The sequence below is a fragment of the Scyliorhinus canicula genome, chromosome 8 (genome assembly GCF_902713615.1).
Source record: "Scyliorhinus canicula chromosome 8, sScyCan1.1, whole genome shotgun sequence".
In the NCBI taxonomy this organism is placed as follows: domain Eukaryota; kingdom Metazoa; phylum Chordata; class Chondrichthyes; order Carcharhiniformes; family Scyliorhinidae; genus Scyliorhinus; species Scyliorhinus canicula.
Genome location: NC_052153.1, coordinates 186,153,186 through 186,180,298, shown reverse-complemented (window position 1 = coordinate 186,180,298; position 27,113 = coordinate 186,153,186). Strand labels below are relative to the sequence as shown.

At 51.1% G+C, this 27,113-nt stretch overlaps 1 protein-coding gene across 2 annotated transcripts in view; it reads left to right on the top strand.

Moving 5' to 3' along the window:
• The first annotated feature begins 417 nt into the window (after positions 1-417).
• Positions 418-27,113, top strand: part of palld (palladin, cytoskeletal associated protein) — a 499,404-nt gene continuing 472,708 nt past the window's right edge. Inside the window, exon 1 of one of the 2 annotated variants that reach the window (XM_038805828.1) lies at positions 418-568. The gene's annotated coding sequence lies outside the window, so the exon portion shown is untranslated. Of the gene's footprint in view, positions 569-8,869; positions 9,021-27,113 lie in introns of those variants that run through there. The other variant, XM_038805826.1, reaches the window with a different exon arrangement.

Genomic DNA, 27,113 nt, shown 5'->3' with positions numbered 1-27,113 from the left:
GTAAAACGCCACCGTTCCCACGCCGGCGTCAGGACATAGCCTGAAAACCGAAGAATCCAGCCCCAAATCTCAGACTTGGATTAATCCTTCAGCCTATTCTATCATTCTCCCCTCGAGCTACGGCTGATGAGTTCCTCTTTAATAATTGAAGCAGAGAGAAAGCCCTTAATTCCAGTTCCAAACCATCCGAGTGACTTAGTCATCGCCTCCCCCACAACCCCCCCCCCCCCCCAACACCTGTCGCCTGCTGAGTGTCAATGAGCCATAGCTTTTGATAGCAGCTGTGTTCGATGGGACAATGCTCCTAAAATAGAACTCCACGAGATGATATCCCCGGAACTCTTGCTGAGCAACCTTTCCGCCACCCCGGCCAGTAGCAGAACTGTTTTTAATCCCTCCTCTGTTTCGGCAGCTGAACACACTTACCCCCGTGCGTGGTTTGCCTCTCAGGGAGCCGTCTCCCCACGCTATTGACGCTATTTGCGACCGGTCCTTTGGGGAAGTGGCACACAGCTGCCCTCGTCCTTCCCGGGGGAACCACTTCAGCTCCAGGGAAAAATTACAGAAGGTAGTGAGTTAATTTTACTCCGCCGCGCCCGACTCCTGCACTGGAGCTGGTATTGCTTTTAAGTGTCTTCTCCGAAGCATGACAAAGAACCCAGGCTTTGATGCTGCTTTGCTGTAGATGTGCATGGTGCTTGTGGCTACGAGCGACGCGTTTTCACTAGTTTTGGCAGCAGTAAAAGGAATTCCAAATGTTAATTCCAAGTGTGGCTGGAATTCTGCGCTGCAATCAAATATCTTTCCTGTGTCTAATTCGACTGCAGTTCACTGCTTCTTGGTCTGATCTGTGCTTTCCATTTGCAAAATCATAGAATAACCATAAAATCAAAGAATCCCTACAATGCAGAAGGAGGCCATTCTGCCCATCAATTCTGCACCGCCCCCTGGAAAGTGCACCCTACCCAGGCCCAGTCTCCCGCCCCATCCCCGTAACCCCACCTAACCTTTTGGACACTAAGGGCAATTTATCATTGCCGACCGACCTAACCTGCACAACTTTGTAACTCACACCTCACAGTAACTTCACTTTCACCTGAGGAAGGAGCAGCGCTCCGAACGCCAGTGTTTGAAACAACCCTGTTGGACTTTAACCTGGTGTTGTAAGACTTCTTACTGCGCTCACCCCAGTCCAACGCCGGCATCTCCACATCATGCACAACTTTGGACTGTGGGAAGAAACCGGAGCACCCGGAGGAAACCCACGCAGGTGCAGGGAAAACATGCAGACTGTGCACAGACAGTGACCCAAGGCCAGGATCGAACTCAGTTCCCTGGCGCCGTGGGGTAGCTGTGACAACCATTGTGTCGCCGTGCCCTCATTCCAGTATTTTCACCACATCCAGTAAATCCCCCGGCACGGTAACACAGTGGTTCGCACTGCTGCTTCACAGCTCCAAGGTCTCAGGTTCGATTCCCGGCTTGGGTCACTGTCTGTGCGGAGTCTGCACGTTCTCCCCGTGTCTGTGTGAGTTTCCTCCGGGCGCTCCGGTTTCCTCCCACAGGTCCCGAAAGACGTGCTGTTAGGTGAATTGGACGTTCTGAATTTTCCCTAAGTGTACCCGAACAGGCACCGGATTGTGGCGACTAGGGGATTTTCACAGTAACCTCACTGTAGTGTTAATGTAAGCCTGTTTGTGACAATAATAAAGATTATTATTAAATCCCTCGGTCTCCTGGCCCAAATTTTCCAGCTGGTTAAAGTCGATTAGAAGTTCTAAACTCTTGCATTGGATTAAGTTTTGACATTCAACATGTCCAAAATGCGGTAAGAATCGGATATACTAACATTTAAAATATAGGGCGGGATTCTCCCCTACCCGGCGTGACGGAGGGTGCCGGCGTAGGGGAGTGGCGCCAACCACTCAGGGGTCGCGCCTCCCCAAAGGTGGGGAATTCTCCCCACCTTTGGGGGCCAGCCCCGCGCCGGAGCAGTTTGCACCAGAAGACTGGCGCAAACACCCGGCGCAGTCGGAAGCGGGGCTGGCCGAAAGGCTTTCGGCGGTCGGCGCATGCGCCGGCAGTGACGTCAGCGGCAGCTGGCCGCTGACGTCACTGCCAGCGCATGCGCGATGCGGGGTTCTCCTCCGCATCCGCCATGGCGGAGGCCGTGGCGGCGCGGAAGGAGAAAGAGTGCCCCCACGGCACTGCCCCGCGGAGTGAGCGGGGGGCCCCGATCGCGGGCCAGGCCTCCGTGGGGGCACCCCCCCCCCGGGTCCGATCGCTCCCCGCCCCCCCAGGACCCCGAGGGCCCGCTCGCGCCGCTGAGTCCGCCGTTTCAGAGGTGGTGTAAACCTCGGCGGCGGGAGAAGGCCTCCCAGCGGCGGGACTTCGGCCCATCCGGGCCGGAGATTTGAGGTAAGTTTAAAAAAAATGAAATCCCGCCGGCGCCAGCTGTTTTCACAGGCTGCCGGCGGGATTTGCACAATGCCCGTTTATGACCGGCGGGAGAATTCAAAAACCTGCGGGAGCGGAAATAACGCCGCTTCCCGCCTATTCTCCGACCCTGCGTGGGGTCGGAGAATCCCGCCCATAGTTAGCATCTTGGTAGCTTCAGAAGGTTATCTGAACCTGGCTTATAATCCCCTGTGTATAGAAAATTGTGAGGCTAAGTGAACGATGAGATGAGAGATTTGATAAAGTAGTTCCTGAGAAAGTTTTTGTTCTGATGAATGGACCAAGATCTAAGGAATCCGCCGTGTTGTATTTGTCACTTAGCCGTCCAGAATTTGATTATTGTTGAAAAGTAGGACATGCTGTTGAAGTAGCACGGTAGCATGATGGTTAGCATAAATGCTTCACAGCTCTAGGGTCCCAGGTTCAATTCCTGGCTGGGTCACTGTCTGTGCGGAGTCTGCACGTCCTCCCCCTGTGTGCGTGGGTTTCCTCCGGGTGCTCCGGTTTCCTCTCACAGTCCAAAGATGTGCGGGTTAGGTGGATTGGCCATGCTAAATTGTCCGTAGTGTCCTAAAAAATAAGGTTAAGGGGGGGGTTGTTGGGTTACGGGTATAGGGTGGGTACGTGGGTTTGAGTAGGGTGATCATTGCTCGGCACAACATCGAGGGCCGAAGGGCCTGTACTGTTCTATGTTCTAAGTAGCGTTCGGGCCCGTATGGCCAGACAGATAGTTACCAATTAGGATGGGACGGGTGTAGTATATAAAATAGCGATAGGGGCCAGGGCACAAACCATTGAATGTGCCAGGGTGAAGGCGTCATGCATACTGCACAGGTATCGGCGCAGATGTGCATGTTGCGCATCTCATGGTCACACACCAGCTGCACGTTCATCGAGTGGTACCCCTTTCGGTTTGTGAAGACCGGCCTGTCATCTGCCGGTATTCGTAGGGGACATGCATCTCATCAATCGCCCCCGGGACCTGGCGCATCTCAGCGATGGCAGTGAACCCCACTGCCCGGGCATCCTGGTGGGCTCGGTCTACATTAAAATGGATGTATTGTGCTGACCGGACGTGAAGGGCCACTACAATGGTGCAAATGTAGCTGTGCACTGAGCTCTGTTAGATCCCGGACAGGCCCCCACTCGATGCCTGGAAGAATTCCATGGTGTAGAAGTTATGTTGCACTGTCTCCCTGCTCAGTCGATGTCTTCAACATCATGCCCGGTCTGGCAGGTCCTCGAATGACAGGCGCTGCCGGTACACATGAGGCCTCACGCGGTGCCACACATGGTGCCTCCTTGGCACCTCCTCCGCCTGTTGGGCAGCCGGCTCTCCAACTTGAGTGGCTGTCATTTACCCCTCTGTTGTCCGCTTCACTGCTGCAGCTTCCTCCTCCTCCTTGAGCAGCGTGCGGGAGTACAGCTGGAGTGCATCCCCCAGGGCTGTGGCAACTAGGAGGAAGGCCACCATTGCTGTTTGTATTCCAATATCCATTGTCTGCAGGGGGTGAAAGGCTGACATGTTAGCACTGTGCGCACCCCCGAACCCAACCAGTTCCAATGGGCTACATGGTGGCATCAGCTGGCACTGCGGACCCTGCCCCTGCATGTCCCTCTCCATCACCCCCCCCCCCCCCATCCTCCTCCATCTCCACACCCCTGGTCTCGTCGGTGCCCGGCACCGTGGGGTCCTCTGGCCCTGGGCACGTCCCTGCTGCTAGGGTACTGTCGGCTGGCACTGCCCATGTTAGCAGTACGCTCTGCAGATCCCATCCAGCCCACACTTGCTGCCCTTGGGTGGGCCGCATGCTGCCCTGCCGACAGAGGGCGACCGGTTTGCCAGGGGGGTGTGGTTGTATGGTGGAGGGTTGGAGCTGGGGTGGGGGTTGGAATGTGGGGGTGGTGGGGTGTAGAGTGGGAGCTGCGCACCCATACGGCCGATGTCACTCTGTAGAACCACAGGCCATGGTGGGCAGTCAGTGGGGGCGCAGCAAGATGGCTGCCTTGCAGGCCCAGCAACGGTGCTCCATGCCTGGACAGCCTGGTCCCTTGAGTGGTCGTCCCGGCTCCATGGCCTGTCCCCTGGTTCCCCACTCCCCAGCTCTGGCAGAGCTCCCTGCCCCGCTACACTGCCCACCAGCCTGGCCAGTGTCAGGACCGGCAGTCCACGGTTGCGTCTCTCCGTGTCCCACCGCCTCTCTCTCGCTCAACAGCCATGGCACCTATTTCCCGAATTTTATAACCGCAAGTGAACCTCACCGTGGGGAATTCCTCCCCCGGAGGAGGCAGAACATCGCGGAGACCCTGGCTCACACTGTATCAGGCCCGCTGATGATATGCGAACGGCATTTACTGTCCGTGCAGAGTGGAACACAGTGATGACGCTGTCGAGGCACAGTGGTTAGCACTGTTGCTTCACATGCCAGGGTCCCAGTTGGGATTCCCGGCTTGGGTCACTGTGCGGTGTCTGCACGTTCTCCCAGTGTCTGCGTGGGTTTCCTCCGGGTGCTCCGGTTTCCTCCCACAAGTCCCGAAAGACGTGTTTGTTAGGGTGAATTGGACATTCTGAATTCCCCCTCAGTGTACCCGAACAGGCGCCGGAATGTGGTGACTAGGGGCATTTCACAGTAACTTCATTGCAGGGTTAATGTAAGCCTACTTCTGACAATAAAGAATATTTTAAAAGTTTGGCGTGAACTAGGCACCCGCCACAATTTCACCGCCAAGTCTGATTCTCCACCTAATCGTGAATCCCGATTTCGGCATTGGCCAATGTCGAATCCTGCCCATTATCTTTTCAAGGACGAGCTGGATATAGTACTTGGGCAAAAGGGATCAAAGGATATGGGGGGGGAAAGTGGGAACAGGTTACTAAATTGGATGATCAGCCATGATGATATTGAATATTGGAGCAGGGTCGAAGGGCCCAATGGCCTCCTCCTGCTCCTAGTTTCCATGTTTCTAATTCCCTCCCAAAATCTCTTGGCATCTGGACCTCATTTTCTTTCCTGAAGAAACTTTGTAAAACCCACCTGTTTGGACATCTGTCCTAATATCCCTTTGCGTGACTCAAGGCCTCCGTTTTGGCATGTTCTTTTTTTTTAAATTTAGAGTACCCAATTTTTTTTCCCAATTAAGGGGCAATTTAGCGTGGTCGTTCCACCGAGCCTGCACCTCTTTTTGGGTTTGTGGGGGGGGTGAAACCCACGCAGACACGGGAAGAATGTGCAAACTCCACACGGACAGTGACTCGGGGAAGGGATCGAACCCGGGTCCTCGGCACCGTGAGGCAGCAGCGCAGCACACTGGGCTATATCGCTGGCTTTTAAAGCAGACCAAGGCAGGCCAGCAGCACGGTTCAATTCCCGTAACAGCCTCCCCGAACAGGCGCCGGAATGTGGCGACTAGGGGCTTTTCACAGTAACTTCATTGAAGCCTACTCGTGACAATAAGCAATTTTCATTTCATTTCATTTCATAATACTGCGCCACCATGTCGCCCTGCCTGGCACATTCTTGAGATGTTTTTTATGGGTGACACAGTGGTTAGCACTGCTGCCTCATAGTGCCAGGGACGCGGGTTCAATTCCAGCCTTGGGTGAATGTCTGTGTGGAATTTGCACTTTCTCCCCGTGTCTGCGTGGGTTTCCTTCGGGTGCTCCGGTTTCCTCCCACAGTCCAAAGATGTGCAGGTTAGGTGGATTGGCCGTGCTAAAATTGGCCCTCAGTGTCCAACGATTGGGTGGGGTTACTGGAATAGAGTGGGGGCGTGGGCCTGGGTGGGGTGCCCCTTTGCAGGTTCGGTACAGACTCAGTGGGCCGAATGGCCTCCTTCTACACAGTAGGGATTCTATGATTCTCGGAAAGAACAAAAACAAAATAGAAATTCAAGCTAAACCTAGTATCAGTAGAGTGTCAAGGTACTGATATGAATAGGTTATATCAGATGCCCTTGTAGACTAATAGTCTACATGTGACTCCAGATACACAGCACTGTAGGAATTCAACTCTTTTTTTTAATACATTTAGAGTACCCAATTCATCTTTTTTCCCAATTAAGGGACAATTTAAAATTTCCCAATTAAGGGACAGTTGTTGGGGCGAAACCCACGCAAACACGGGGAGAAAGTGCAAACGCCACACCAACAGTGACCCAGAGCCGGGATCGAACCTGGGACCTCAGCGCCATGAGGCAGCAGGGCTAACCCACTGCGCCACCGTGGGGGGGATTCAACTCTGTTCTCTGAAATGACCTGGAAGACCACTCAGTTCAAGGGATGGGCAACAAATGCTGTCCTTGCCAGTGACGGGGTGAATGAAATGCTATGCCAGCATTTATTGCCCATCCCTAATTACCTATTGCTGTGGGCCTGGAGTCACATGTAGGCCAGACCAGGTAAGGGCGACAGAGATTACTTCCCTAAAGGACATTAGTGAACCCAGATGGGTTTTTACGACCATCGGCAATGGTTTCATGGTCACCACCAGATTTTTACGGAATTCAGATTTCACCATCTGCAGTGGCGGGGTTTGAACCTGGGTCCCCAGAGCATTACTCTGGGTCTCTGGATTACTAGTCTAGTGACAATACCACTACGCCACCGCCTCCCCTCATGAAAGAATAAAGGAAAAGAACCTGACCTCTCCCTCCTCAAGGCCATTGAAGCACTTGTACTGTCAGTCAGGAACAGAATTGGATGTTTTCGACACCTGTCCTTGTTGCCATTCTCAGGCTGCTCAGGGTTGATGTCCTGGTGTGTACGTCCGAGGGCTAACACAGATTGATTACAGCTTCATACAATTATCGAATCACACAGCACAGAGCGATGCCATTCGGTCCAGCACTCCCATGCTGGCTCGTTGGCCAACCTACCCGATTCGTCCCAGTCCCCACGCTGGAGCCCTATAAATGTTTCCAATGTTACATCCATTTTCCTCATCTCCCTCTGGCTCCTTTGACAGGGAAGTTCAACCTGGTTGATGACCTTGCTGCCAGTGAAACCAGTTTGCCCTTATTTGCTCTATCGAAACCTGCAATTTTGAACACTTCTATCAAACCTTCCCTGACCTTTGTCATGATATGCAGACATGCAGATAATTATATATCATCATAGAATTATCATCATAGAATTTACAGTGCAGAAGGAGGCCATTCGGCCCATCGAGTCTGCACCGGCTCCTGGAAAGAGCACCCTACCCAAGGTTAACACTTCCACCCTATCCGCATAACCCAGTAACCCCACCCAACACTAACAGCAATTTATCATGGCCAATCCACCTAACCTGCACATCTTTGGACTGTGGGAGGAAACCAGAGCACCCGGAGGAAACCCATGCACTCACGGGGAGGATGTGCAGACTCCGCACAGACAGTGACCCAAGCCGGAATCGAACCTGGGACCCTGGAGCTGTGAAGCGATTGTGCTGTCCACAATGCTACCGTGCTGCCCGACAGGCAGCTAATGAACACAGAGAACAGGACATGTCCAATGAGCAGGCAGGACACTCAGGGGTGGTATCTCACTATAAAAGGCATGAGGCATTCACACTCCGCCTCTTTCCACTGATGAACATCTACAGAGTGAGTCAGGGTGTATGTACAGTATCACACCTCCAGCACGTGGCTAAGAGCTGGTCTGTTTCAGTCAGACAGAGTAACCACACTTAAGTCAGCAGAGAGTCGAACTCACAGGGAACTGTGCTAACTGTGCGACAGGTTCAATAAATCAGATTGAACTAACTTAAAGGTCTGAAAAATGAAATTAACTGAAAAAATGAAAATCGCTTATTGTCACAAGTAGGCTTCAAATGAAGTTACTGTGAAAAGCCCCTAGTCACCACATTCCGGCACCTGTTCAGGGAGGCTGGCATGGGAATTGAACCCATGCTGCTGGCATTTTTCTGCATTATAAGCCAGCTGTTCAGCCCAGTGTGCTATACCTGGAGCATCTTTTAGTTAAAGCTGCATCCAGTTGCAGCCTGTGTTATCCCAGAGTACATAACACATCAACCTTCTCGCCCTTCAGGAGTAGAGCAACCCCAGCTCCCCTCTCCCATTTCTCCACATGACTGAAGACACCCAGCCCTGTTTTCACAGGCCTGCGCCTGGGATTGCTTCGCACATCACCCATCCCTCTGGTCCTCCTGCCGTCCCCTTTTCAACTGCGCCGCCCTGTAATTTCCTATCCTTTTCCACCCCTTTGGAAAAGTCGCTGTGGTTTGGCCAGGGCCTCGAGCCTCTGAACTCCCTCCTTGTGAGCTGCCTGCTACAGCCCACGCACGGCCTGTGTGAGATCTCCTGATGCAGGCATTCCAGTGAAACCCGATCACCGTCGCCAAATATAGATGACTTCAGAAAGGGGCTCCACAGGCACGAGACAGATGATAGCTGCGGCAGGCCAGGACTGGGAACTGACTGAAATCGGCTCGGAAGCTCAATTAGTCATCCAGGCACCAATAGAGAGTCGGGGAGAGAATCACTCTGTGACCCGATTTCAACCAATTCCGTTCTTTGCTGACTTTGGCTTTTTGTCACTCATTATTGTGGAGCGACAGGGAGAGGTAATGTCCTTTTTAATCTGACTCATCTTCGATGTGTTTTACTTCACAGAGTCTTATATCTGTGTAAGCTGCCATGCAGAGCTCTGTGACTAAAGCAAAATACTGGTAGCTGCTGGGTTCTGGGGTGTGGGAACGAACCCCTTCCTCAAAGCTTAACTGTGGCGGAAATGCATGACAAGGGTGCATAAAAAATAAACTTGATACAAGTGGTAAGCGACCAAAGGGAATGTTTTGACCCCTCTGGTCAACCGCTCTGACACTTACTTTCCATTTTCTCTATTTCATGCAGAAACTTTGGAATTAATGCCCAACAGGACAGCAATGGGGCGGCACGGTGGCATAGTGGTTAGCACTGCTGCATCAGCGCCAGGGACCCGGGGTCAATTCCGACCTCGGGTGGCTGGCTGTGTGGAGTTTGCACTTTCTCTTCACGTCTGCGTGGGTTTCCTCCGGGTGCTGCAGTTTCCTCCCACAGTCCCGAGATGTACAGGTTAGGTGGATTGGCCACGCTAATTTGGCTTTCTGGGTCCAGGGATCTGTAGATTAGGTTGAGGGGTGATGCTCGATCAATGACTCCAGAAGCGAGATTGGATGACAATTGAAGGCTTTATTGGACTAGATGTTTCCCCCAGCAGCGCAGGTACAGAATCCAGCTGCTGGGGAGACGCAGGCTCTTATACTCCGCCTTACTGGGCGGAACCAGCAGGCCGGCTTCACCAATGATATCGCTGTCACAGGTACCTCCCACACCAATGGTCTTACAGCACCAACCTGGGTACCCCAATGCCCCTAATACCGACTACCACAAGGGGTTATTGGGGTAGGGAAGGGAGGGGCGGAACAGTGACGCAATGGGTTAGCCCTGCTACCTCGCGGTGCCGAGGACCTGGGTTCGATCCTGGCCCCAGGTCACTGTCCGTGTGGAGTTTGAACATTCTCCCAGTGTCTGCGTGGGTTTCGCTCCCACAACCCAAAGATATGCAGGGTAGGTGGACTGGCCTCTTAATTGGAAAAAAAATAATTGGGTATACTAAATTTATTTTTTAAAAAGGTTAGGCAGAGAAGTGGGCTTGGGTGGAGTGTTCTTTCAGAGGGTCAGTGCAGACTCAATGGGACGAATAGCCTCCTTCTGCACTGTAGGGATTCTATGATACTATGAACAGTAGGCTCAAGAGTATGTTTAAGCAAATCGTGTAAATACATGAAAATGAAAAACTGTACAGGGCTACGGGATAGTAACAGAGGACCGGGGCCAATTGGATGGCTCCCACGGAGAGCTGGCAGAGGCAGGATGGGCTGAAAGGTCTCTTGTGTTCACTGATTCACCATGATTTCACCATCGTTCTTCCTGATTGTTGAGTGAAAATGTGACTCCGCTGGCTCTGGGAGGGCGGTGGGTGACTGACCCGTGATAATCCCGCTAGATCCCAGAATCCAGGGAAATCAGGGGCCAGCAGGAAAAGCAGCCCCCACCAGCCTTGCCCCACTGCTCAGGTTAGAGTGGGTGGGAGGGGGAAGTGGGGGACCCATGTCCAGTTCCGGACGCTGTATCGTAGGAAAGATGGGAAGACGTCAACGAGAGCATGGAAACGGTTCACCAGAATGGGTCCAAGGATTTTCCGGTCGCCGACGCCGGAAACGCGTTCGGCGATGGGTCGGAGAATCCAAATTCCCGACAGAATCAGGGGTGGCGCCACTTCCGCGATGCGCCGCCCGCTCCAAAGTGGCGTACTTGGGAGAGTACGCCGAGCGCCGTATCTACGGCCTCAGGTCATTGCCTGATACCCGCCCCTCCGATGCTCCGCCCCCGACATGCCGAGTTCCTGAAGGCGTGGGTCTCAACCGTCGGGAACTCAGCGTGGCGGCAGCGGACACAGTCCAGCGCCGCCACAGTTGGGGCAGGGCCAATCCACGGGCAGGGAGTGGTTTAGCACAGTGGGCTAAACAGCTGGCCTAGCAATGCAGAACAAGGCCAGCAGCGCGGGTTCAATTCCCGTACCAGCCTCCCCGAACAGGCGCCGGAATGTGGCGACTAGGGGCTTTTCACAGTAACTTCATTGAAGCCTACTTGTGACAATAAATGATTATTATTATTCGGGGATGGGGCACTGTGGTGGGGCGGTCCGGAGCGTGCAAGCCGGCTGAAGGTGGGGGGACTATTTCGCGGGTCGGGCCTGCGAGCGGCCTCCGCCACAAAGCACGATGCGGCCGCTGCAGGCCGCCGCCGTGCAGCCTGCGTGGCCATGGACCCAGCAATTCTCCAGGTCGTATCGGGAGCTAGAGCCGGGTGCTCTATGCTGCCTTCCTGCTCGCCCCCAGCCAAATGCGGAATTGGTGGCCGTTTTGTGGCAGTTTTCCGGTTCAGCAAGCATATCAAAGAGGGAAGCGGAATTAGCTTCAGTAACCATGGGTTGCGAAGGAGGAAACCTGCAATTTTGAACGCTTCTATCAAACCTCCCTTGACCTTTGTTTCCTGATCCTGATCGCCAACAGTCCCCTCTGAAATTGCAAGCATTTGGGTGGGCATGAAGGCTTGGAGAAGGAGTTGGAAAGGAGGGAAACCCAAGAGTTTGAGCTTTAGGCAGTTGAAACCAATGACAGGGTGGAGAGAGGGAGGGATGTACAAGAGGAATGGAGAGTTGGAGGTATGAGTGGGAGATGGTAAGGGGACTGAAAGAATTGACAGAGATGGGGAAAAGGGCAAAGGAACTGGAGCCAATGTAGTTCAATGCATTTGAAGCTGATGGATGAATAGGTGCTTAATTTGAGATGATAACTGCTATAAACTTGCACGGGACATATCCAGCTAGGGATGATTGTTCCATGGTGCTGTCTGGGCTGTGAGTTAACCAGCACTAGTAAAACAGGTCAGCTACTATGGCAGCTGGCAGGATGGAGTGAGGACCCTGAGATGTGTAACTGGGTCCGGGTAGTTCTTTTTACATTTTTTATTCATTTACGAGATGTGAGCGTCACTGGTTAGGCCAGCATTTATCGCCTGTCCCTAGTTGCCCTTCAGAAGGTGGTGGTGAGTTGCCTTTTTGAACCACTGCAGTCCTTCAGGTATAGGTACACCCACTGTGCTGTTAGGGAGGGAGTTCCAGGATTCCAGGATGTTACCCCAGCGACAGTGAAGGAACGGCGATATATTTCCAAGTCAGGGCGGTGAGTGACTTCAAGGGGAACCTCCAGGTGGTGGGGTTACGAGGTATCTGCTGCTCTTGTCCTTCTAGATGGCAGTGGTCTTAGGTTTGGAAGGTGCTGTCTAAGGAGCCTTGGTGAGCCACAGTATTAATGTGGCTAGTCCAGTTCAGTTTCTGATCAACGGTAACCCCCAAGATGTTGATTGTGGGGGATTCAACGATGATAATGCCTTTGAATGTCAAGGGATGGTGGTTAGATCCTCTCTTGGAGGAGATGGTCATTGCCTGGCACTCGTGTGGCATGAATGTAACTTGCCACTTGTCAGCCGAAGCCTGGATATTGTCCAGGTCTTGCTGCATTTGGACATGGACTGCTTCAGTAACTGAGGAGTTGCGAATGGTGCTGAACATTGTGCATCTGCAAACATCCCCACTTCTGACCTTATGATGGAAGGCAGGTCAAATATTGCTGTTATGCTGAGCTGAATAAATGTCTTTTTATGAACCCTTCGGACACTCTTTGCCATTTACTCCATTGGCGTTGAAGATGAATTGGAGCTGTCAGCTGCTTTACCTGAAATTATTTTTAGGAGCTTGGATTGAGGAACGGACTTTTCGTTGCTATGAGACCCTCTTTGGGAACCTGTATTGAAAGGGCAGGCGAGGGCCGGGCCTGTAGAGGGCCTGTGCTGGGAGGGTTCCGGGGTCCGATGTATCCGGCAGTATCAGGGGTCATCAGGGCAACTTCTGGTGCTGGTCGCACAACATCTTCGCCCGTTTCTATTCGTGGCCCTTTCTGCGATGCCGGCCTGCTGTGACAGAATGGTTTACTGGGGAGTCCTGATTGGAGTTGGCCGCCGTCCTTTTGGAATGTTGTTCGGGTTTGTGAGCGCTGCCTGGATTTTGAAAGATAGTTCCGCGATGGTTGGGACTGCGAGATAGACGGTATTCTACATGAGTACTGATGTCGCCACACGGTTGCACGTTTTGTGCTCCAGAGACTGTTGGGGTGTGTGTGGACCCTGAGTTTGTGTGATGTGCCTGATTGAATCAGTGCTGTATAAATTCTGGGGCAAAAGCTCCCTGGGCTTTCGATTGGCATGGTAAATTCCCCGGTTTTTTTGTACGCTGACGCCGTGGCGAGAATTTGTTTGGGTATATGGGGCATAGTGTTGGGCGTTGTCTGATGATCCCATCCCCCCACCCAGTCCCTTTGTGGCTGAAAGTTACACAGTGCTGGTAAGACCTTGGGTCGATGGGCCAGACCCAATGATGAGCACCCTCCCCAGGTTCAGCTGTAAGCAGCTTCGCCCTTTGTGTGGTTGGTGGGGGTGTTGGACCAGACGTAATGTTCAGCGGGATGAACACCGGTCCATCCGGTTCCCCCCATTTTGTGGCACCTTGTTGGGCCCGAACCGTGTTTTTTTGGTGTTGATGTCTGGCCATTGTGATTCTGTTGTACTGGTTTGTTCTCTTTATTCTCCTCCTGTTTTTTCTTTGTACTCTCCTCGTGATTGTTTTCGAGCGAGTTTTCGGGGGGAAGGTGTTATCGCCCTTCCTGGGGACTCCTCCAGCTGGGGATGATTGTTCCCTGATACAGATTGGGTTGTGAGTTAACCAGCACGAGTATAACAGCTGTAGCAGCTGACAGACAGGAGTGAGGACCCTCGGATGTCTAACCGGTTCCTGTGTAAATACTGCTTTTATGCTGAATAAATGTCTTCCTTATGGACTCTTCGGAGTTCCTCTTTGCCGTTTACTTGAATAACCCCCACCCCCGCCCAGATGTGTCAGCTCAGCCTTCGTTTGAAGAAGAGTATTTGAGGACCAGGGTTGCAAACCAGAGACGAAGGCCCTGGTTTACTGGGCAGCAGTGATCGCCATGCTCCTGGATGCTTCAGAGATTCGGTGGTCCAACAGCATGATCCTCCCTCAAGTCAACATGCACAACATTGAGGTGCTGATCACTCAGAACCACCTCCATTGGACAGGACTCATCACTCATATACCTGACATCAGACTCCCAAAGGGACCCCTCTACCAGGAATGCAGCCATGGGAGCAGCCTTCCAGGACAATGGAAGCACTTTCGGGATGTCCTCAAAACATTTGTGAAGGTGAAACATCTGCGCCAACTCATGGGAGACGCTAGCTTGCGACTGAGCAAAATGGAGAACGTTCATTTGGGGGGAAGCAGGGAACACATCGAGAGACCTGGGGGGGGGGGATTCTCCCCTAACCGGCGGGGCGGGGGGTCCCAGCAGGACGGAGTGGCGTGAACCACTCCGGTGCCAGGCCGCCCCAAAGGTGCAGAAACCATCGCACCTTCAGGGGCTCGGCCCACCCCGGAGTGGTTTGCGCCCCGCTGGCCGGCGAGAAAGGGCCTTGCCGCCACGCCAACCAGCGCCGAAGGGCCTCCGCTGGCCGGCGCAAGTTGGAGCATGCGTGAGACCACCAGCGTGTGCTGGCTTCATCCCTGCGCATGCGCAGAGGGCTTCAGTTCCGCACCTGGAATGGCGGACTGGTACAGCCTCCGGTGCAGAAGGATAGAGTGCCCCCCTAGCACAGGCCCGCCCGTGGATCGGTGGGCTCCGATCGCGGGCCAGGCCACCGTAGGGGCACCTCCCGGGGCCAGATACACCCGCGCCCCCCCCCCCCCCCCAAGAACCCCGGAGGCCGCCCGTGCCGCCAGGTCCCGCCGGTAAGGGATCTACTCCAATTTACGCCAGCGGGATTGGCAAAAGACGGGCAGGAATTCGGCCCATTGCGGGCCGGAGAATTCGGGCAGCCCCGGGGCCCATTGAGTCGCGCCGGATCCCGCCATTCTCCGAGGCAGGCGGCACGACTCACGGCGGGCTGATTTTTGGGTGGGCCGGAGAATTAGGAGGACGGCGGGGGCGGGATTTACGCCAACCCCCGCTGCTTCTCCGACCCGGCGGTGGGTCGGAGAATCCCGCCCCATATCGGGAAGATGCAGCGGCACAGTTGGGCAGGAGGGGGGAATAGAAGCTCTAAATGCCTCATTTAACTAACACTACCCGAAACCACATGTGCCACACATTAAACAAAGGTCAGCCACCTCAGAACCCAACCGACTGGCGTAGAAGTAACTCATCTGCCAAAGAAGAAGAGATGGAAAATGGACAGTAGAGCGTTGGGTGACCTTAAGTTTTGGGAATGGGGAAAAGAACTGAGAGACCAACCAAATGATCAAAGGAATAGTCAAGCTTGGGAGGTAATAGAGGCACAAATAACTGTTTCTGCAGCAAATAGACCAAAGGAAAGTCGGAGGTGGAAGCAAGCGGCCTTTGAGGTGGAGATGACATGAGGTTGTATCCAAAAAGGGTGGGTGGGATTACTGGGTTACGCGGATAGGGTGGAAGCGTGGCCTTAAGTAAGGTGCTCTTTCCAAGGGTCAGTGCTGACTTGATGGGCCAAATGGCCTCATTCTGCACTGCAGGGGTTCTATGATGCTATGATCTGGGATTGAACAGGGCTCCAAGGATTATCCAGATTGGATGTTGAGCATTGCTGAATTGCAGTCTGGAAAGAATTGTAATGGATACAGGCCTCTTGTTCATTGGCAAGAAGCTAAAGGTGATAACCTCTCATACAGTCAGGTTATTTCCTGGGTTTATGTGTCCCTTCTGTATGTAATCAGGAATGTAACCATCCGGTGACCTTGCCAAGTGTGCACGTTAATGCTGACTGACAGAGTGAAGTCAGTCCTATTTTCCATTCGCGAGTAGCTCACCAACGTAAAAGAAACTCCAAAGCTCATACTGGCTGACCAGCTAATACCCACTCACATCCGATGCCGTACACATGGAGGGAGCTGACTTTGGGTTAGAAGTTGATCTCAATATTCTAAGCATCACATGGTCCCGATCCAACTCCTGACTGAGAGTTATTGCCAAGCCTGCAATGGACTATGACAAGGCAAGCTCTTAGCCATTGTTGAAAGATGTACTTAACATCCCATCTCTTCTTCCAGCCTGCTTGTTCCTGCACTGCGCAGTATGAGCAATTTTGAATATCACCTTCTCGTTCCTCGTGGACAGTGTAATGATGCACGTTGTGGTTTTCTTTCAAAACACAACAGGTATATATAAAAACTGTACAGAGGCCAGCAGCCCCCTGGCTGTCCTGGGGAATTACATCGGCTGCTCCAGTCCCCACATGCATTCTGCCCAAGAGAGGACTCCACCCCCCCCCCCCCCCCCCCCCCCGGGGTCATCACCCACTCTCATCCTAATTGCTCCCCCAAGCCAGATAACCCTGTTTCCCTTAAAGGGACACTCACCACTGACTGCAGGGGCATCGCTCTGATCATCAAGTGAACCATACATTGGGTACGACAGGAATTATGGGCTGGATTCATGGTGGACTCAACCCGCGGACCCACGCAATAGTGACCCCCCCCTCGGCCGGCTCGCGCCCCCCGGATGGCACCCCCCCCCTCACACAGTGCCCCCAGCTCTGAAGATTGCCACCCCCAGCCGGCGGATCAGCCCTCCCCTGACCGTGGCGGTGCTGGACTGTGTCCGTAGCCGCCACGCTGAGTTCCCGACTGGTGAGACCACACGTGTGCCACGCCGTCGGGTACTCGGCCAGTCGGGGACGGAGAATCGGGGGGGGGGGGGCCTCAGGCAATGGGCTGAGGCCGTGAATACAGTGTGCGGCGTACTCCGAGAGTACGGTGCTTTTCAAGGGGCGAAGCATCGCGAAAATTGCGCCGCCCCCGATTCTGTCGTCATCGGGGATTCTCCGCCCCGTCACCGAACCGCGATTTCACCCGTTGGGGTTCGGAAAATTCAGCCCTTGGTCACAGAGACAAAAGTTCCATGGATCTAACTTGATCCACAACCAAAGTTTCACATTGTGGCACTGTGTCATATTGTGTATTTAATATGAGGTTTTTATTGTTGCCGTGGTGAAGGCTCATTGATGAGGTCTTGAGGCTTGTGTACTTAAACATAAACATTTTTGTTGGCATTAAGTGTGTACAGTTACAAATATGGTCTTGCGTGGAACGCGTCCATACCGGCTTCAGAGTCGGATCGTCGGCTGCGGACACTGTGGAGCATCCGCGAGGCGGAGAGTGTTGTGGATCGCACGTTCAGAGAGGTGGTCACACCGCAGTCTCAGGCCCCGCAGGCAGGAAGGGAATGGGTGCCCACCAGGCAGAGCAAGAGAGCGAGGCAGGTAGCGCAGGAATCTCCTGTGGCCATTCCCCTGCAGAACAGATATCCCGCTTTGGATAGTGTTGAGGGGAATGGCCTCTCAGGGGAAAGCAGCAGCAAAATTTGTTGCACCGTGATTGGCTGTGCTGCAGGAGAGGAGTAAAAAGTGAAGGAACGCAATAGTTATAGGGGATTCTATTGTAAGGGGAATAGACAGGCATTTCTCTGGCAACAAACAAGACTCCAGATGGTATGTTGCCTCCCCTGTAGGAGGATATCTCAGCTGCAGGATATTCTGGAAGGGGAGAGTAAACAGCCAGTGGTCGTGGTACACAATAGCGCTAATGGCATAGATTTTAAAAAGGTATGATGTCCTAAAAGCCAAATTTAAAAAAAAATAAATTTAGAGTACCCAATTCATTTTTTTCCAATTAAGGGGCAATTTAGCGTGGCCAATCCACCTACCCTGCACATCTTCGGGTTGTGGGGGCGAAACCCACGCAAACACGGGGAGAATGTGCAAACTCCACATGGGCAGTGACCCAGCTAAAAGCCAAATATAGGGGGCACGATTCTCCGCAAATGCGGAGAGTCGTAAAGGCTGCCGTGAAACCGGCCATGTTTCACGGCAGCCTCCGCGCCCCCTCCCGGGACCTGATGCACCCCCCCGGTCGGGGCTAGCATCTCGGCCCCAGTAAGAACGGCAGCGCGGGCTTAGCGAACGTTCGCTAGGCCCGGCCGCCAAGACTCACGGCGGCTGACGCGCACGATGACGTCAGCCGCGCATGCGCGGGTTGGATGGCTCCAACCCGCGCATGCGCGGATGATGTCATCGCGCATATGCGTCAAACCCGCGCAGGCGCGGTACGTCATGCCCCTCAGCCGCCCCACAGACTGATCCTGCGGGGCGGCGGAGGGACAAAGTGTGTGCGGGAATCGGACCCGCTGCCCGCGATCGGTGCCCACCGATCGCGGGCCCATGCCACCCTTGGCACGGCCGTGGTGCGGCCGTGGCAATCGGTGGCATGGTTGTGCAGAACGGCACTTTGCGGCCGTTTTCATGAACTGTGATAGCAGGTGTGTTTAAATTCGTGAAAACGGCCGGAAAGGCCTGGGAAATCGCCCCATCGGATAGGGAAGAATCGCTGCTTGCCGTAAAAAAATGGCGAGCAGCAATTCGTGTCGTGGGGCGGCCGTGGGGGGGGGGAGAATAGCGGGAGGTCGGGAAAAATGTCGGGAAGGCCCTCCCGCTATTCTCCGACCCGTCGTGGGGGGCGGAGAATCGCGCCCAGGGAGTTAGGAAGTAAGTTGAAAAGTAAGACCTCAAAAGTAGTGAACTCAAGATTACTACCAGAGCCACCTGCTAATCAGAGTACAAATGGCAGGATGTATCGGGCAAATACATGGCTAGAACGATGGTGCAAACGGGAAGGTTTCAGATTCCTGGGACATTGGGACTGGTTCTGGGACAGGGAGGAATAGTAAAAACTGGATGGGTTACACCTGGGCAGGACCAGGACTGCTGTCTTAAGGGCAGGTTTTCGGGAGCGGGAGCGAGAGAGAGAGAGCCGGGGAGCAGCTTGGGAACAGGTAAGTGATATAAACTTACCTCCAGGTTCCAGCGGCCTTCATTCCCGGGAGCGGGAGAGAGAGAGAGAGGGAGAGCCGGGGATATTTTGCTATTCTGAGTTTTCCGGTTGGGGGGGAGGGGCGGGATGGGACTGAAACGTGACGTCACAGGAAAGCTGTGACCTCATTGGCTGGTAGGAAATCTGCACTAAATTTAAAAATTAAACATTGTCAAACTAATTAAACGTAATTAATTACTTAATCATAATTTAGAGGGGTATCTAAGCCAGAGATCGGAGAGTACTGTATTTAGCTTGTACATAGCAGAAATCTGGTGCTACAAAATATATAGTTAACAATAACTTTTTTTTAAATTTATTTTTTAAATTTAATTTACAAATTAATAAATGCAATGTCAATTAGAGGGGTGCAGTGCTCTGACTGTGAGATGTGGCAGGTCCGGGAGGCTTCCAGCTTCATCTGCAGAAAGTGCACCCAACCGGAGCTCCTCACAGACCGCATGGTTCGGTTGTAGCAGCAGTTGGATGCAGTTAGGAGCATGCAGGTGGCGGAAAGCATCATAGATAGCAGTTATATAAATGTGGTCACACCCAAGGTGCAGGCAGAGAAATGGGTGACTACCAGAAGGGGCAGGCAGTCAGTGCAGGAATGTTGGTATGTTGCCTCCCTGGTGCCAGGGTCCAGGATGTCTCAGAACGGGTAGCAGGCATCCTGAAGGGGGAGGGCAAACAGGCAGAGGTTGTTGTACATATTGGTACTAACGACATAGGCAGGAAGGGGCATGAGGTCCTGCAGCAGGAGTTCAGGGAGCTAGGCAGAAAGTTAAAAGACAGAACCTCTAGTGTTGTAATCTCGGGATTAATCTTGTGCCACGTGCCAGTGAGGCTAGAAATAGGAAGATAGAGAAGCTAAACACGTGGCTAAACAGCTGGTGTAGGAGGGTGGGTTTTGGTTATCTGGACCACTGGGAGCTCTTCCGGGGCAGGAGTGGCCTGTATAAGAAGGACGGGTCGCATCTAAACTGGAGAAGCATAAATATCCTGGCCACGAGGTTTGCTAGTGTCACACGGGAGGGTTTAAACTAGTATGGCAGGGGGGTGGGTATCGGAGCAATAGGTCAGAAGGTGAAAAAATTGAGGGAGAACTAGGGAATAGGGCCAATATGGCTCTGAGGAAGAGCAGACAGGGAGATGTTGCTGAAGACAGTGGGACAGGTGGCCTGAAGTGCATATGTTCTAATGCAAGAAGTACAACAGGTAAGGCAGATGAACTTAGAGCTTGGATTAGTACTTGCAACTATGATGTTGTTGCCATTACAGAGACCTGGTTGAGGGAAGGACAGGATTGGCAGCTAAACATTCCAGGATTTAGATGTTTCAGGTGGGATAAAGGGGGATGTAAAAGGGGTGGAGGAGTTGCGCTACTGGTTAGGGAGAATATCACAGCTGTGCTGCGGGAGGACACCTCAGAGGGCAGCGAGGCTATATGGGTAGGGATCAGGAATAAGAAGGGTGCAGTCACAATGTTGGGGGTTTACTACAGGCCTCCCAACAGCCAGCGGGACATAGAGGAGCAGATCGGTAGACATATTTCGGAAAGGAGTAAAAGCAACAGGGTTGTTCTAATGGGAGACTAGTAATGTGATGGGAGACCTCCTCAATATTGACTGGGACTCATTTAGTACTAGGGGCTTGGACAGGGCAGAGTTTGTAAGGAGCATCCAGGAGGGCTTCTTGAAACAATATGTAGATAGTCCAACTAGGGAAGGGGCTGTACTGGACCTGATATTGGGGAATGAACCCGGCCAGGTGGTAGAAGTTTCAGTAGGAGAGCATTTTGGGAACAGTGACCACAATTCAGTAAGTTTTAAAGTGCTGGTGGACAAGGATAAGAGTGGTCCTAGGGTGAATGTGCAAAATTGAGGGAAGGCTAATTATAACAATATTAGGCGGAAACTGAAGAACCTAGATTGGGGGCGGATGTTAGAGGGTAAATCAACATCTGACATGTGGGAGGCTTTCAAATGTCAGTTGAAAGGAATTCAGGACCAGCAGGTTCCTGTGCGGAAGAAGGATAAATACAGCAAATTTCAGGAACCTTGGATAACGAGAAATATTGTTGGCCTCGTCAAAAAGAAAAAGGAGGCCTTTGTCAGGGCTAGAAGGCTGGGAACAGACGAAGACTGTGTGGAATATAAGGAAAGTAGGAAACAACTTAAGCAAGGAGCCAGAAGGGCTAAAAGGGGTCACGAAAAGTCATTGGCAAATAGGGTTAAGGAAAATCCCAAGGCTTTTAATACGTCCATAAAAAGTAAGAGGGTAGCCAGGGAAAGGGTTGTCCCACTGAACGACAGGGGAGGGAATCTATGTGTGGAGCCAGAGGAAATGGGTGAGGTACTAAATGAATACTTTGCATCAGTATTCACCAAAGAGAAGGAATTGGTGTTGTTGAGTCTGGAGAAGGGTATGTCGATAGCCTGGGTCACATTGTGATCCAAAAGAACGAGGTATTGGGCATCTTGAAAAATATTAAGGTAGATAAGTCCCCAGGGCCTGATGGGATCTACCCCAGAATACTGAAGGAGGCGAGAGAGGAAATTGCTGAGGCCTTGACAGAAATCTTTGGATCCTCACCATCTTCAGGTGATGTCCCGGAGGACTGGAGAATAGCCAATGTTGTTCCTTTGTTTAAGAAGAGTAGCAAGGATAATGAAGGGAACTACAGGCCGGTGAGCCTTACATCAGTGGTAGGGAAATTACTGGAGAGAATTCTTCGAGACAGGATCTACTCCCATTTGGAAGCAAGTAGTCGTATTAGCGAGAGGCAGCACGGTTTTGTAAAGGGGAGGTCATGTCTCCCTAATATGATAGAATTTTTCAAGGAGGTCACAAAGATGATTGATGCAGGTAGGGCAGTGGATATTGTCTATATGGACTTCAGTAAGGCCTTTGACAAGGTCCCTCATGGCAGACTGATACAAAAAGTGAAGTCACATGGGATCAGAGGTGAACTGGCAAGATGGATACAGTACTGGCTAGGTCATAGAACGCAGAGAGTAGCAATGGAAGGGTGCTTTTCTGATTGGAGGGCTGTGACTAGTGGTGTTCCGCAGGGATCAGTGCTGGGACCTTTGCTGTTCATAGTATATATAAATGATTTGGAGGGAAATGTAACTGGTCTGATTAGTAAGTTTGCGGACAACACAAAGGATGGTGGAATTGCAGATAGCGATGAGGACTGTCAGAGGATACAGCAGGATTTAGATTGTTTGGAGATGGCAAATGTGAGGTAATGCATTTTGGAAGATCTAATGCAGGTAGGGAATATACTGTGAATGGTAGAACTCTCAAGTGTATTGACAGTCAGAGAGATCTTGATGTACAGGTCCACAGGTCACTGAAAGGGGTAACACAGGTGGAGAAGGTAGTCAAGAAGGCATTCGACATGCTTGCCTTCATTGGCCAGGGCATTGAGTATAAAAATTGGCAAGTCATGTTGCAGCTGTATAGAACCTTAGTTAGGCCACACTTGGAGTATAGTGTTCAATTCTGGTTGCCACACTACCAGAAGGATGTGGAGGCTTTAGAAAGGGTGCAGAACAGATTTACCAGGACGTTGCCTGGTATGGAGGGCATTAGCTATGAGGAGAGGTTGAATAAGCATGATTTGTTCTCACTGGAACGAACAAGGTTGAGGAGCGACCTGATAGAGGTCTACAAACTTATGAGGGGCATAGACAGAGTGGATAGTCAGAGACTTTTTCCCAGGGTAGAGGGGTCAATTACTAGGGGACATAGGTTTAATGTGCGAGGGGCAAGGTTTAGAGGAGATGTACGAGGCAACTTTTTTATACAGAGGGTAGTGGGTGCCTGGAACTCGCTGCCGGAGGAGGTGGTGGAAGCAGGGACGATAGTGACATTTAAGGGGCATCTTGACAAATACATGAATAGGATGGGAATAGAGGGATACGGACCCCGGAAGTGTTAGAAGATTTTAGTTTAGACGGGCAGCATGGTCGGCCCAGGCTTGGAGGGCCGAAGGGCCTGTTCCTGTGCTGTACTTTTCTTTGTTCTTCCTTTGTTCTTGGTATTTGCTAGAATGGTGGGTAGGGTTTAAACTAGAATGGCAGGGGGATGGGAACCTAAGCGTGGTGACAAAGGAAAGAGAAACATGGAAAGGCACAAAAGAAAGAACAGCAAAGGGCAAAAATGGTAGACAGGGTATGAAGTTCAAGAGGTAAAGAGGGCCCCAGTACACAGAAAAGTTAGAATGATTAAAAATGGCAAAAGGCAAACCTAAATGGCTTTGTTTCTTAATGCACCAAGCGTTCGGAATAAGGTAGACGAACTGACGGCGCAAATCGAGGTAAGTGGATATGATATCATGGCCATTACAGAGACATGATGACAAGGAGATCAAAACTGCAAACTTAACATTCTGGGATATTTGACGTTTCAGAAGGACAGGAGAGGAGGAAAAGGTGGTGGGGTAGCACTGCTAATAAGAGACGAAATGAGGACAGTTTTGAGAGACAATCTCGTCTTAGATGATGTGGAGTCCTTTTGGGTGGAGGTAAAATACAGAAAGAGAAAGAAGACATTGGTTGGAGTAGTGTACAGACCCCCAAACAGTAGCCACACTGTAGGAAAGGGTATATATAAATCAACAAATCATAGGAGCATGGAAAAAGAATTGAGCAATAATTAAGGGTGACCTTAATCTTCATGTTGATTGGGTTCCAGGACAGCAATCAAAAAAAAGGAAGGTAATAAAATCTATGTGGAGGTTGCACTTTCTCCCCATGTCCCCGAGTTTCTTCCGGGTGCTCCGGTTTCCTCTCAGAGTCCACGGGTTAGGTGGATTGGCCATGCTAAATTGCCCATAGTGTCCAAAGGTTAAGTGGGGTTATGGGGTTACAGGAATAGGGTGGGGGAGTTAGGGTGCTCTTTCAGAGGGTTGATGTAGACTCAATGGGCCAAATAGCTTCCTTCTGCACTGTAGGGATTCTATGATACTATGGATCACGTTGGAAAGGTTAGTTATGACAACAAATTCAGTGTTTAGGGATAGTTTCCTGGAGCAATATGTCATGGAGCCAACGAGGGACCAGGCTACCTTCGGATCTGATAATGGGTAATGAGGCAGGTTTGACAAATGACCTCAGGGTAAAGGATCCTCTTGGAAATAGTGATCATAACCTGATAGATTTCAACATTCAGTTTGAGAGTGAGAAACGTGGGTTGGAAATAATTGTGTTTAACTTAAATAAAGGGAATTACAATGGAATGAGGGTGGAGTTAGCTAAAGTGGACTGGACGGATAGATTAGCAGGAAATACTGTGAACAAGCAGCAGCAGACTTTTAAGGAAGTAATTCGTGACTCTCAGCAAAAATATATCCCAGTGAGGAGGAAAGATTCTCAGAGAGAGATCAACCAACCATTGATGACCAAGGATTGATTAATAAGGAGATCAGGGGTTATGGAGAGAAAGCAGGAGAATGGGGATGAGAAAACTATCAGTCATGATTGAATGGTGGAGCAAACCCAATGGGCCGAGTGGCCTAATTCTGCTCCTGTGTCTTATGGTCTTATGGAAGCTAAGGAGAGTATTAAGCTAAAAAAAAAAAGCATATAAGAAGGCAAAATCAATGATAGACCTGAAGACTGAGATAAATTCAGAATCCGGCAAAGGAGGATTAAAAAGTTAATAAAGGGAGAGAAAATAAATTACGAGGGTGCGGAATATAAAAACTGACAATAAGAACCTCTTTAAATAAATGAAAAGTTAGAGAGCGGTCAAAGGGAAAATAGGCCACATAGAAGATGGATCATGGGAGACAGTTATGGGGAAAGGGCAGGAAAGTGGATTCTGAGGAATGTCGGATTGCCCATGATCCTATTAAATGGTGGAGCAAGTTCGAAGGGCCAAACAGCCGACTATGTTCCTATTCCTTATGGTCTTCCCGAATTCAGTCCTAGGCTGTTCTCTGACCATATGACTACATACTTCCCTCTGTGGGTGGTGCCACTCGCCAGTCCCACGTTGACCCTTGTTCTACCTTACATTATAATGCACGCAGGTACACATGATCACAATATAACAAAGTCTTGTGTCTTGACAGTTCTTTCACAATCTTGGTCTGTTTCTGGTACTCAGGTCATGTAATAAAGTTTCTTCCCTTTCCAGCATTTCAAATTCAGTATCTTTTTCATCGATTACTTTATCATATTGATATTGATATTGAATTCTGCATAAAGTGACTCACCTTCTAACTCCCCACTGTCCGCCATCTACAAGGCACAAGTCAGGGCTGTGACGGAATACTCCCCACTTACCTGGATGAGTGCAGCTCCAATGACACACAAGAAGCTCAGCACCATCCAGGGTGAAGCAGCCCACTTGATTTCCACCCCTTCCATCACCTTCATCACCCGCTCCCTCCACCGCTGACACAGTGGCAGCCGTGTGTACCATCTACAAGATGCACTGTAGTAACTCACAAAGCACCTTCCAAACCCACAACCTTTTGCATCTAGAAGGACAAGGGCTGAAAACACATGAGAACACCGCCACCTGGATGTTCCCCCCCCCCCCCCCCCCCAAGCCACACATCATCCTGACGTGGAACAACCCCCCCCCCCCCCCCCAAGCCACACATCATCCTGACGTGGAACAACATCACCGTGCCTTCATTGTCACTGAATCAAAATCTTGAAATTTTCTTGCTGTGTTCTGTATCATTTGGGAAGATCCTTCGTGTAGCTTCTGTTCCTTTATTGGGTCAATATCCTGCAATTGACTGTCTAGCACCACACAGTTGCAAAGCTACTGAGGCCAAGTCGGAATCAATGTGCCATTGCAAATATTGCCAGTACCTTGAGAGTAATTGTTTTATTTAAAATCGCGAGGTCATTTTAAATCAAAGTTGAGCAACCCTTGTTTGAAATCACAAAATTCCAAAAGCTGTGAAATCTGCCATTTGTTTTGAGCGGCGAAATTGTGCCTTTAACAAAAAAGAATAACATGGTGTTCACCCGAGGTCCGCTGGCCATGTGCCATTTCACAACTGATGGGCCGAGCGGCCTTTTCTGCACTGCATTACTTTCTGTGATTCTGTGAGATAGTAGAGGGCAATGTCAATCGAAGTTGGAGGGGCCGGGGTGAGGTATGGGACTGCAGGCTTCTATAATGGCCATTGACAAGTGCACAACACACTGCTGGAGAAGAAAGACAAGTGCATGGGTGTATGCGAGACATATTTTTAGCGCAAGAAATGTCATTAGATATTTAGCCGGGAGGCTTTGGGAATGTGTTCCTGCATCCACTCTCCCTGGCGGAACGTTCAGCAGGTGGTAGATAGAGCATTTAAGTACTGAATTGTTTGCTGTTTTATTTATTCATAAACAAGTTCATTAGGAGAGATGATCCAAAACACAGGAGACATGTCAACACGCCAGGGGCTCTTTCCATATTTTCAACCAACGCTTTGTTCACAGGGATGTCTCGATTTGTTTGCACTACGTGTAGCAATATGGCCCCAAGCCACTTGAGTGTGCGATTCCTTTCAATTTCAATTTAGAGACTTTCTTTTCCCTTTCATTTTTAATCATAGTGACAAATATTCTTTTGCACCAGCTCCGTTTCAGTTTTTATTTCTTTATTATTTCATGGGTTTTGGGCATTATTGGGAGGACCAACCCATTTGTTGCCCATCCCTAATTGCCCTTGAACTGAGTGTCTCGCTCGTCCATTTCAGCCGGCAGTTAGGAGTGAACCATGTTGCTGTAAGGTCTGGAGTCACATGGAGACCACCCCGGGCAGGGATGGCAGATTCTCATCCCGAAAGGGCATTAATGAGCAAGGTTGTTTTTTTTTCAATGAAAACCCACTATGGTTCTGAGGTGACCATTAGACTAGCTTTTCAATTCCAACTTTTGTTAATTGTATCTAAATTGCACCAGCTGACATGGTGGGATTTTAACCCATCACCCCAGTTCATTAGCCTGGGCCTCTGGAATTACTAGCCCAGTGACACTGCCACGATGCTACCCTCCCTTTCCCTACATTTCCGACAATGAAAGGAAGAGTCATCCGAATCCTACCATCTCAATTCCCTTAAAACACCACAACCAAATCAGATTGATGGATATCGGTTGGATAAGGGAGGTGGAATCAT